Raw genomic sequence first — 13,223 nt, forward strand, 5'->3', positions numbered from 1 at the left:
AGGTCAACAGATGTATGCAGAATCATTTCTGTGATACACCATTCTCTTGAATAAACATGCAGTGAACTATTTTACATAATTTAGAAAATTGTAAAAATGAGACCAATATTGCTGTATCTTCCAGGGAATCATAGGGCTATATCATGAAAAATAACCCCACTTATTCACTTCGCACAGTATCGTTTATTACGTGTGTCACCCCACCTCCATTCACTTTACACACATGTGCGTGTGTGCACTGAATAAGTGGGGTAATTTTTCACAATAATGTCGAACCATACGCCATTAGACCTATGTACAGAATCTTCAGTTGCTAAAGGGTTGGACGCATTTAGCCCGCAAATTTCAAATTATTTTGTGCATGTACCACCACTACCATAATGAGCGTGTAGAAACGTACTTGTGAGCTTGCATCCTCATTGGATGTCTGTTTGCGGTGAGCATTGTGTCACGCGCATTTTACGCCTTCCAAATTTGTACTGCGCACCGGTGATAGGCCGAACAAATGCGGCAGACCGCCGTGCCTACTATACTAATGTTAGAAAACATTTTACAACCATCATAATCATATTGTCTGTACCAGCTAATGCGCTATGTATGCTAGCAATAGGGAGCTTTCAAGTGACGATGCAACCAACCTGAAACGTCCGCGTCCATCATGCCGTTGTTCCTTAAAAGGGCTTTCGAAACTGTGCAACGGGGCAAATGAGCGTATGACATATTTTGCTTTATATTTGTTATGTGCTCGTAAATATCTGTAGATAAACTGTATTATAATGTAGATAACACAGTCTGCAAGAATCTTCAGATTATTGAAGGAGGCAGACTTAACCAGAAGAAGGAGAAGAAGAAGAAGAAGCAGCAGCAGCATGATTGGGAAATGCATGGCTGAAGTCAATAATTTATGCATGCAGTCAGTGAAACCCCACCTCAAGTATAATCTTAAGTTTAGATCAGGGAGCAATCCCCGCGTACTTTCACGTGGTGTGAGTGCGCTGATGTTGTCAAATGTGCGTAACATGTCATCAACAAAGAAGGTTGATAAGTAGCCTTCGATTTAAGGACACGGATGCTAATTGTGCGTATCGTATACAAATTTCTGCCGTTGGCATAGTTACGAGTTTGAAACCCTGTGTCCATCTCGATTCTACTGCGGAAAGTAGGCCAAAATAACGTCGTTCTAGAATCACTGACGTAGCTGAAGGGAACAATACCAGCACCAGTCTCATTTTGATAAAAGGATTACCATGAGGGGCATGACATTTTTTTATACCCAGTGCAACTTGTATTTTTTAAACTCTGTCATTACATTCTGTGTTCCTATGTATTACAAATCAACAAAAGTTAGCTTGAGTTTGCATTTCATAGAGTTAATGTCGTCGCATTGCGATAAGGATTTATGATTGCCCAATCATACACAGCTACAATGTATTTATATTAAATGAATATTCGGTTATCAGTCAGTGTTTTCTCATTTGCATGCTACCAAATCTTTAGTAATGATAATCCGGTTCGGGAATATTTACATGTTATGATTTGAATCTGCATGCAAGTTGGTGCAAAGCAAACTGACCATTAATCAGGTACAAGTCATCAGATCAGTATTCACACCAATGAAATGGCTGGCGCCTCAACATCCGAAAAATGGAAATGGTTAAACTCACTGCCACACTTATGATTGTATTTCAAGAAAATGTCTTTTGTCAGTTTTATCATCAACATTGGAACATAAATTACGTGAGTGAGCTAAATCCACTGGTAACTTGTGTGATTTTCATGAAAAAATTATGTTATCATGGCAACACATTGTTTTGACATTGATGAAAGATAAAATTTGCACATCTCCATAAATATCAATTTAATTGTCACATGTGCCAAATTTCAAGCCAGATGTTGAGAAACTCAGAAAGTTAGTTCAATCCACAATTTTCTGTAGAGAAGCCTATGCTCTTTATTGAAATAAAAATGTGTTTACCATGGCAACTTCTTATCTGACAATGACAAAAAAACATAAAGTCTGCAGTATTCACCGCTCTCTAACTAGCCAATGCTCATTTAGAAGAAGCCAAGAATGAACTACAGATATAAGCATAGATTGAGTAAAAACAGTGATATTAGAACTCAACAGTGACAGTTTAAGGAAAATCACACGTTTAGTTCAAAAGTTATGAAATTTAAAAGTGTCAATGCCATCATCACTAGATCAGAAGACTCCTACATTTATTGATTTTATGATGTCATTGTGGGATCCACTAATATAAAGAAAATACATGGAGAACTCCACAAAATTTCATCTTTCCTTTCATGAAAGGTACACATTTCATCAACTTGTTACTGACAATCGTTACGGGTAATATCAATCCCCCCCCCCCCTCTGCTTTCTGAAAGAGGTACAAGCTTGTAAGTTAGTGCTCCTTCATTATGCTTGAAAAGTGGAACAATGTTGAATTTTTTCTACATTTTCTTTGTATTGTTGTCAACAATGACATCATGAATTGTTGTCTCCTTATCCAATGATACAGGCACTGCAACCTTTAAAAATCTAATCCCTATGAATTGATTTGCCAATGTTCCTCAAACTTTCACTGATGTGTTCTACTGATATTGCTGCTTTCATTTGATCCACATTTTTATTTTGGGCTTTGATTTCCTTTAATACAGGGAGGTCATATACCTAGTTCTCAAAATCCACCAACGGTAACCACAACCAGCTGAACTGCTCTGATTATGATTAAAATAAGAGAATTACTCATGAAGACACCAGATGAAAATATAAGATACACCCAAGTCGTTATGCTATGACTTTATTATTATATTCCACATACTAAGAATCTTGCTATAGGATTGGTCAAGAGCTGATCACGTGATAAAGCGTAGTTTTGCCCATCACATCACCTGAGAAGAAAAGTTCGTTACACTCTACGATGATAGTCATTTTGTTTCACTGATCTCTTAGTCCACACAGTCCTAACGCGTGATATAACTTACAATTTTGAGTATGCGCGAAATAAAAGTGCGTTGCACTGTGGTCTATCATTTGACCTGGGTCAAGTGATAGACCACAGTGCAACGCACTTCTATTTCGGTGCCACGCGCGGGGCGTGGAGCAAATTCATTGTTTTGTCATCTAGCGCATACGTCTAAAGTAAACTACGTAGCCTAAGCCCTGAGGATACCCATAGGCAGCTAAAACGGTTTCAGATGTGGAATAAAATGGGAATATCTAGGACCCCAGATGTGGAATATAAAGCAAATAATCAACTTTTAGTTTCAGGCAATGAGACAAACTATCACTTCCTCGGCGATCTGAATGTGTACGCTATCTTTCCTCAGCTGCGCTTCGGAAAGATAGCTACATCCAGATCGCCTCGGAAGTGATAGTTTGTCCCATCACCTTCACCAACGTTGATTATTTCCTTACTATCACTTTAAAAATATCACATTGTGGCATGCCAACACAGACCCACACAAAAACTCCCAACTGAGAGTGCATTGGAGTAGTATCGAGTGCTTGATGTAGTGTGATGCAAGATTGCATTATGAGATTTGTGAGAAAATTTTGCACTTTGACACGAGCAATTAATTTTTCATGTATTTTAAGTGAAAGGAACTGAATTATACATTCAATTCACATGATATTCGACTCCACGACTTCCCCTAAGCCATTCTTTTCCCCAGTATATGATGCACAGGGTAAAATCAGACACAAGCAATTAATTTTTGATGTATTTTAAGTAAAGGAACTGAATTTTTCGTTCGACTTGTGATATTCAACTCCAAAACTTCCACTAAGCCATTTGTATTTTGCTAGTATATGATGCACAGGGTAAAATCAAAACTTTTGAGGTAAGGGAGGGGGCTTTAAATGGAGGGAATTTGTGGCTCATCAGTCCTCGGATCGTACAATTTGTTATTGATGATAAAAGTTAATGCAATACAAGTGATTTCTCCAATGTTATATGAGTCTGATTGCCAAGATAGCATGGAAATTCCACAAGTCTGTAATTTCCCCATGAGTTATTTTCCTTGTCATTTCTGAAGTAACAATTACCTCATATCAATGTTATAGGTTCAAATAATAATTTGCCTGCACAAAACTTCAATAATTCACGAAAAATATATCTGCTGTCAGTATTCTTTGAGCTATTCAGTTTTCAATACAAGCAAAATCTTACTCTTGAATATTGGACAAAAAAAAAACAAATCAGACCCAGAATGGCTGAATGACATCAGCATAAGCCACTTTGAAATTAATGCCACTCCTGCTGTTTGAGTGCAATTTAAATTGTTTTAAATTTCTTCTTTGGAGAAATATTCATGGGCAGGACATAGGTGATAGCTGATTCTGATAACCTTTTTTTTCCACCTTTCTGACATGGAAATCTAATATGTGATATTTTACAGCTTCATTTTCTAGAAAATTCTGCGGAAGTGTTTTTGTCATTACTGTTGACCACTGCGGCCGATGAAGCCATATGACATCTGTCAACATAGAGGGCGTGATGTGTATCTAGGTCATTTAATGATTGCAAGAAAACGGCACAAAGGTGATGACAGATCTTCTGTCGCTCCTTTATCATTTTCATAGTCTCATAAAGGAAACAAAAACCACAACACTTCTGATTCTGCGAGCTTACCATGTATCAGTCAAAATCTATGCATTTTCTTTCCAGTTCCATACTTTCCTGTTCTCTCTCTCTCTCTCTCTCCTTATCTCTCCCTCTCAAATGGAGATTGAGATTAACCTGTTGAGGACGCTTTGATTTTGCTACAACACGCATTTCCTAAAAAACCCAGCGCGAGTATACTAGGGACTCGTCCTCAACGGGTTAACATCCAAATTTATCTTTCTCTCCCAAAGGGAGATTGAGATAGGCATCCAAACTCATATCTTTCTCTTTCTCTCCCAAAAGGAGATTGAGATAAATCCAAACTCATAATTATTTTTCTCTTTCTCTCCCCAAAGGAGATTGAGATAAACATCCAAACTCATATTTTTCTCTTTCTCTCCCAAAAGGAGATTGAGATAAATCCAAAATCATATATTTCTTTCTCTCCTAAAAGAAGATTGAGATAAACATCCAAACTCATTTCTTTCTTTCTCTCTCCTAAAAGGAGATTGAGATAAACATCCAAACTCATTTCTTTCATTCTCTCTCTCTCTCCTAGGAGATTGAGATAGACATCCAGCTCATATCTTTCATTCTCTCTCCTAAAAGGAGATTGAGATGAACATCCAAACTCATTTCTTTCTTTCTCTCTCCTAAAAGGAGATTGAGATAAACATCCAAACTCATATCTTTCATTCTCTCTCCTAAAAGGAGATTGAGATGAACATCCAAACTCATTTCTTTCATTCTCTCTCCTAAAAGGAGATTGAGATAAACATCCAAACTCATTTCTTTCATTCTCTCTCCTAAAAGGAGATTGAGATAAACATCCAAACTCATTTCTTTCATTCTCTCTCCCAAAAGGAGATTGAGATAAACATCCAAACTCATTTCTTTCATTCTCTCTCCTAAAAGGAGATTGAGATAAACATCCAAACTCATTTCTTTCATTCTCTCTCCCAAAAGAAGATTGAGATAAACATCCAAACTCATTTCTTTCATTCTCTCTCCTAAAAGGAGATTGAGATAAACATCCAAACTCATTTCTTTCATTCTCTCTCCTAAAAGGAGATTGAGATAAACATACAAACTCATTTCTTTCATTCTCTCTCCTAAAAGGCGATAAAGTGCGTGTTCATACAGGAGCCTCTCGCATCGGCGCGCATGAGCCGGTATTTTACCTCTGTTTATACAGAAGTCAAAATACCGGCTCATGCGAGCCGATGCGAGCCGATGCGAGCGGACCTCAGCTGAACTGGACCTCTTGAATTTTGGGGTCAAGCATAGGTCACGTTCGCAGTGCAGTTTATTGCATGATGGGAAAAAATGAAAAAAATCAAGATGGCACCGGCAAAGTCATCAGGACCACCAAGCTTGAAGGTCATTCTTGTAACGTTCCTCTTGACAACCACACGGCCAAATGATCAATTGAAATCCAATTTTTCAGTAAGAAGGAGAAGATGTGGTTCGATCATGACAGATATTAAAATACGCGCTTTCCGGTTACCTCTCGAATTTCGGTCGTCTGTATAAACACACAGTAAAATACGCGAGGCTCCTCTCGCATCGGCCACCTCAAAAGGTGGCGGACGGAACCTCTCGCATGAGCCTGCATTTGGCGGCATATGCCGGCATACGCCGTGTTTATACAGAGCAAAATTCGAGAGGTCCTCTCGCATGAGCCGGCATGAACCGGCATGAGCCGGCATGAGCCGGCATGAGCGCGTATTTTGCTTCTCTGTATAAACACGCTCTGAGATAAACATCCAAAATTTCTTTCATTCTCTCTCCTAAAAGGAGATTGAGATAAACATCCAAACTCATCTTTCTTTCATTCTCTCTCCTAAAAGGAGATTGAGATAAACATCCAAACTCATATCTTTCTTTCTCTCTCCTAAAAGGAGATTGAGATAAACATCCAAACTCATTTCTTTCTTTCTCTCTCCCAAAAGAAGATTGAGATAAACATCCAAACTCATTTCTTTCATTCTCTCTCCTAAAAGGAGATTGAGATTAACATCCAAACTCTTATCTTTCTTTCTCTCTCACAAAAGGAGATTGAGATAAACATCCAAACTCATATCTTTCTTTCTCTCTCCTAAAAGGAGATTGAGATTAACATCCAAACTCTTATCTTTCTTTCTCTCTCACAAAAGGAGATTGAGATAAACATCCAAACTCATATCTTTCTTTCTCTCTCCTAAAAGGAGATTGAGATTAACATCCAAACTCATATCTTTCCCTCTCTCCTCCTCTCCCAAAAACAGATTGAGATGATAAACACTCAAACTCAAATCTTTCTCTCTTTTTTTTTTTTCTCTCTCTCTCCCAGAGGAAGATTGAAATAAACATCCAAACTCATATCTCCCTCTCTTTCTCTCTCTCTCTCCCTTTCCAAAAAGGAATCAACTTGTGATTTTTTTTTTTTTTTTTTTTTGTACACTGTGACAACTAGGACAGATCTATAGGCTGGAGCTGAAATCAGTGATCCTTTTAAACAATTTTAATTGTATGTGACAGCATGGCACAAATGAAATGATTATGTTAAGGCTTGAAATTCATCACACAAAATTTTCAAAGAATGCAACTTTAATTGCATTGGGTACAATTATTGATCTTAAAAAGAAGAAAAAAAAACATGTAGGATCTACTTAAATAAAAAATGGAAATGCAGAATTTCAACAAATACAACTTTGTTCAAAAAGAAAAATATGTGAACTGAAATACTTATTGGGAACATTTGTAGTTTTTAAGACGGGGAGAGAAAAGTTATTGAATGTAAGGCAGACGAGACCAAAAAGACTGTGCTGTGGATTATAGATTACTTTGAAATAAGGATCCTCTTATTACAAAGATCTGTGATTGATTGTACATTGGTTCAGTGAATGGCTAGCTGCTTAGTAATGACTGAACATAATCTAACATTCACATGGTACTCTTTGTGACAGAATACGTATGACACAAGATCTTTGATGACATTTTTCGAAATGCACAAAGATAGTTTAAATTCAGTCCATGGATTATACAAAGTTTGATTGTAAAAATGCAAACGATAAAAATTGCATGGTCCAAGAGACATCCAGTAAGCAACACTATAGCTGACACGCTCATGTGCAAGATATGTTTATTGTGCTCTTGTTTTTGCTCATGGACTATAAACTTTAAAGCATGGATTTGATAGAAACTACCTTTGAGAATTCAGGCCATTGTACTCTTTTTTACCCCTGTCTATTGCAGTCGTATCCAGGTCACAAACAAGCTTGGCGGAGCCATAAATAACACTTCACATATTTCCAATTCTTCATAATGGCCTCATTGGACATTTTTCGATGCCGTTAATCTCTGCTTTAATTCCATTTTCCACAACAGCAATGGATTATCATAATCAGTTAATCACATACTGATTGTCAGCAAGAACATTGCCATTGACATAAACAACAATATGCTCTGTTCTTTTTGGCATGAGCAGAATCGTCAATATATTACTACAGAACATACATAGACAATAATATAAGAAAGAGAGAGAGAGAGAGAGAGCTCATTTCCAAAGTCAGTCCTACATAATATTAAACATCCCACTGAATTCACTACACACTCGGGGAAAAACCCCAAGAAACAAAAACAAAAAATTCTTCTTTTAAGCTAAATCAGAACTAAGAAATAACATGAAGCTTATTTCTTTATTGCCATAAATGAACTGTCATTATGTGTGATGACTGACATGCAAGGGAGCCAGAAATAGCTATCAGTTTCAAATGTCCCTGCACTCTGCTTTTAGATGTATGCATTACAGCCATTATCATTAACATGAATAAATACATAAGTTTGACTTAAAGTATCCACAAGTCCACCTCACTACCTGTCTGCTGCATGGCAAAAATGGAAAATTGATATTTTATCTCTTCAGCCCTATTGCACACAATTACATGCAACCAGCAAAGCTTGTGTGTGTAAAGATTTCTTAATCCCCAACACAGCAGAGATCTACACTGTGTGTCTATGACAAACCTGTGCCTCACGACCTCATGAAAACTCCTAACCAAAATACTGGAAAAGTCGATGTCACCCTACAACACACATGATTGGGTTTGCGAGACATCGGGAGAAATCGATTTGATAGAAATTAGTTGCTTTTCCAGGTGCAACTATGGGCAATGACCTTTGATATTTTCTTCGTAAGTGCTACAACATACATAATTCACTCACTTTCATGTATGCAATGCAGCTGCACACTTTCCTATCTGACTTGTGATGTACTTCACTTTCCTTGTGAATGTTGAAGACAAATAGGGAACATCCAGTAATACTGCCATCTACTATCAAACACCGAGGAGAAGAAAAAACTGTAAAAGTGAAATTTTTCAGGCATTTCGCACAACCAGGAATCGGCGCGAAAATAACACGCAAATATTTTTTAGTGCTATATGTTCTAGTAAATTAAATAAATGTCTTGATTGCGCGAAATTAAAAACACGTGTAATTCGTCTTACCCTGCCGAGCACGAAAAATTACTTGTGCGAAAATAACCACTTTTACGGTATGCAGAGTTTCTTGACAGCATACATCTCACACTTTTTCTATATCTCTATGAGAAAAAGTTATGTTGTATTTGGTATACAAATCTGATAGGAAAAACACACACATCAAAAGAAATCTTTTACCACTTTACAAAATATTGTAAAAGTACAATTGCAAATGATAGCAAATCCATAACTATCTCTCTCTGAGAACAAAAAAAAAAAGATTGTAGCTACCAGACTTCTCAGCCTTGTATTTCTGCAAATCCAGCACAACATTAGGGCTCATTTTCCTTTTGTATTTACTCTAGTAATTAGGGAATATGCTTACAACTTCCCCTTTAGTGTAGCCAGTGTAGAAATTATGCTGCACATGCAATAAAAACACTCTGGTAAGCATTAAATCAAAGAAATGTCTCCTACCAGCACAACGGGTATGAGAACATCCTAACTAACATGAAAATCAAGTGCCATTAAAGGCTATTCATATGCATTTTATGAAACAACAAAAAGCACCATGAAGTACAAAATTCTATAAATGGAAAAAAAAGTTCAAGAATGCAGCTACTGCATAACACACAATTGTAAAAATACAATTTTTAAGTCCCTGGCTGACTAGAAAGAATACCATCTTGGTTCATTCTTACAGCTGCTGGAGGCTCGTTGAGTCTTTTTGCAACAATAACAAAAAAAATGAGAAGGGAAAGGGAAAGCTAAGTATGACATACACACACATTGAGACATGACGATTTTAATAATATCAAGACTTTCAAACAGATGTACATACTAGACTCTTCAGCATGTGACTGGTTTTTAGATGGAGCACAATGAGTGTTGGTCCATTTTATGTACCTACAAACTATGTTTCAAAAATAGTTTAAAAGATTAAAAAAAGTATACTGCAAATAAGGTAGCAACTTGACAAAAAACTATCAACAGTTTGTGCTTGGATAATATGCTATTTTTCTTGACTAAAAAGGCACTAAAAACATTGACTTTACAAAAACATGACAAAATGCTGACTCATATCTTATGCTTGCAGACAGTGAATGAGAATGCAAGGTACCATAACGGAGTATCTCTATCCTGTCAGAAGCTTCATACTTTCTTGGTACACTTAGAACCAAGCAAGCCAGCTCAAAACAGTTGAAATCAAACAAACAGCAGACACTTCAAATGTCTGAACTCTGTAGAATTTCATTTGTAAAAGCAGAGCCCTTGGCTAAGGACAGATTTCACGAGTATGTTACACTTTTGTGCGGACTTTCGTCAGATGGATCATCTACGGCCAACCGAAAGGTTGCTTCAGTTTGCCCCCAGTTCAACAGATCTACCAACTACTCTTCTATGTGGATCTTATCTTCATAAAGATTTAAGCACTGGACTACACATTATAAGAGCTTGATACAAGGAACTTGAGCAAACGTACATAATTCATTAATGACTTGCTCAGCTAGAATTGGTCAATTGTGATGAATTTAAACATGTATTGTTTGACTCTGACAAACCAAGTAACCAACAGTTTATATCAATGTAATCACCGTAACTTTTCTCTCACCAATTCCAGAGCAATAAATAGTGCATTAAGATATTTTGCTACGTCAGACAAGCCTTTGCTTTGCTTTACTGTCAGAAGCAGCTCATTAGGTGCTCACGTAAGCATATCTTAACCACATAAAATGGCCTGCTCAAAAACATGCATTGGGACATGTATGCATCCATTAAAAAGTGTCATGCCTCGCAAAGTCATTTGGAGCACAACACACTCTTTCAAGGTCATTGCAATAAAAGTTTAAACGGAAAAATATTGCAGCCAGACGAAAAACATAATACAAGTACACATGAACACCAGTCGAAACTGTTGGCAAGAATGAGAATGTATTTTTCTACTTTACACAGATTGTGCTAACTGACAGATGAATGTTTAAATAAACACAGTTTCAAGACTCATGACCAGATAACTCTAAAACAGGCATGATATTCTGTAGATTCAGACCTGATTTCAGATTATTTTCTCTCAAGTCTATACACATTTTGCTTTTTCTGTGTATCAAAACCACCTGCAAATTTTGATTTCCGATTTTTTCAACAAACCTCAATATCATCCCTGTAGAAAGAACAGCCTTGTGTTACCATGGCACTAAACTGCACTGCATCAGTTCCAGTGATCGGTATAGTCAGCTGCACTGTCATCATTTATCACGATAGTCACGATAGAAGATTCACCTGCAGCGACATTTAACCCGTTGAGGACGAGCTGATTGTGCTTTAACAGATTTCACATAGACACCTGCCCAGGTATACTCACACTAATCTTCAACAGGTTATTTGTCCTGAAAGTGAGAAAAACTATGCACAGTGGCCAAGACACGTTTACAAATCACTATGCAAATGGAAAGAAATGGACAGGTACTAAAGATAGGTGACAGAATATCAATAATATATCAGTTTTTATTATGTTTATAACAGTGGTGCAATTCCTTTTGAAACATTTCTTAAATTCATGTATGTAAAGTTCCAATTCATCAAGGATTGTTATTAAAGTAAAACTACAAATGTAGTTCAGCATCTTGGCCAACTCCCAACATCACCCCTCCATCTGACATTTGTGGTTGACCATAAGCTAATCTTAAGCGAGGAAGCTATACTCAAATGAGTTTCGAAAGCCTACACGGGGTGGATTACAGATTAGTCCAGTTGACAAGATTCAGAACTTGTGCTGCTGTTTCTCAATCAACTATATCATTTTGGAAATTTTTTGAAAATATACTCAGGCAAAAATATTCTGTTTGAGTTCATATCAGAAAATCAAAATTTCACATTCAATTTTCAGTTGATAAATGGCTTATCATCTTCAATTGATTGGTAGTGATAGCAGAAATGACTATTAAACAACCAATCAGTTGACAATTGACTTTGAGAATAAAAAGATTTGATTGTATCGATTTCTGCCCTTTGTTTTCAGTGATGCCATAAATCATGGTTACAAAATAATGACAAATTCTAAATCTATAAGTAATTTTCATAGCTTCTAAATTGTAAGCACAGCTGTACATAACTGAGTCAGCAATGGGAAAGTGACCTACAGTTGTACAACAAGCATAACTAATTGTGAACTATAGTGTGATTGTAGACATAAACCTAGTGAACAAGAGGCATATATATCTTTACAAATCTTGTTCAAGTAAGCAATAATAAACATTTTTGTATAGTCTAAAAGCCAAAGTGCAATTGTAGTACAGGTATGTCTTATCGTGCAGGAATCTGGTTTGATGTACTAAGACCGTTGTCAACTTTTCATCGTCACCAAGGTATAAAGATTTTTCTTCCACGTATCTAAAGTTTCAACAATATCAGGTCCATCTCAAACATGCCACATCAGGGAGAAGTGAACTAAATTGAATTGAATCAATTTGTTTAACATGGCCACAAATACCCCTATTGTACAGAGATTTTTCCTCATCGGTCACTTGTCGGAAGCAAAGTTTGTTGCTTCCAGCCACCCACCGCAGTGTATCAGATCACAGTCTGACAAATCCGACAAGTGTTGGTCAAATCAGGTCAGTGTAAGACATGCTGCCTGTGATCTGCACTGGATGATTTTGCCTCATCGGATCAAGCCCAACATGTTTGACACTGACCTGATAGTCAACCAGCACAAGTCAGATTCATCAGACCGTGATCTGATACTCTTTGGTTGGTGGCCAGAAACAAAAAAACTTTGCTTCCGACAAGTGACCGATGAGAAAAAATCTCAGTGGAACGTGGCCGTTAAGGGAAGCCACAAGTGCTTGTAAGTGAGCAACCACAGGAACCATGGCTTAAAGTCCCATCTGGATGACTTAGCAATGAGGACAACATGCCTTGCTTTGTCACAACTGCCAGGGGACTTGAACCAGGGACCTCGTGATTGATAGTCTATGATCCTATCCACTGAGCCAAAACAGCTCCTCCATTAAGAATTCAAGAACCATTTGTCCATTAACTGTTTTACCAATGGCAGCTAAAGCTGAATGTCATTTCCCAACCCAAATGAATTCTCACCATTTCATGAAATCTATCATCTTTGTATTGAAAATGTTTTTTCAAAGAGCAG

The sequence above is a fragment of the Diadema antillarum genome, unplaced genomic scaffold (assembly GCF_040938485.1).
Source record: "Diadema antillarum isolate AM-2024a unplaced genomic scaffold, OU_Dant_1.0 seq00002004_RagTag, whole genome shotgun sequence".
Lineage (NCBI taxonomy): Eukaryota > Metazoa > Echinodermata > Echinoidea > Diadematoida > Diadematidae > Diadema > Diadema antillarum.